This window comes from Alligator sinensis, unplaced genomic scaffold (genome assembly GCF_000455745.1).
Source record: "Alligator sinensis unplaced genomic scaffold, ASM45574v1 scaffold467_2, whole genome shotgun sequence".
NCBI classification, from domain to species: domain Eukaryota; kingdom Metazoa; phylum Chordata; order Crocodylia; family Alligatoridae; genus Alligator; species Alligator sinensis.
In genome coordinates, this window is record NW_005842129.1 from 970,449 (window position 1) to 971,051 (window position 603).

A 603-nucleotide genomic window follows, 5' to 3' on the forward strand; every position below is an offset into this window, starting at 1 on the left:
AGGCAGCTGTATTGGAAATCGGATTGGTATCAGCTGATATGCCTCCTTAAATATCAGCTATTGGTATCATCCCCAAAAATCTCTATCAGTGCACCCCTACTGATAACAAAAGTGCAATGCAGTGAGGGATGAAAAACTTGAGAAGGGATGGAATGCAAACAAGCGTAATGGTTAATCACAAATGGGAGAGGGAAGGTCCATTAAGAGGCATGCAGTTGCTCATAATTAGGCAGGGGTTGGGGAAGGGAGCCTCCTCACCCCTTGTGAGCTTGGTTCACCTCCCTCCCGTACCCCAGCTACTGGGGGGGGAGGGGCTGAGGTGAGGGGGGCTCCCTTTCCCCACCCTCACCTGGGCTTCTTGACGGTAGAAGCACAGAGCTACTGGCTGGGAGGGGTAGGAGATGGAGGGGGTAGGGGGGCAAGGTGGAACGGCATCCCCTTACCTTGCAGACCTGGCTCAGCTCCCCCCAATACCTGAGTCAGGGTAGCTGGGGAGTGGGGGGAAGGGGAGAACTGCAAGGCTAGGGGCCTCTGTTCCACCATGCACTCCCTCCCCCACCCCCAGCTCAGGTCAGGCAGAGCAGCCAGCATTTCCTTGCTTGC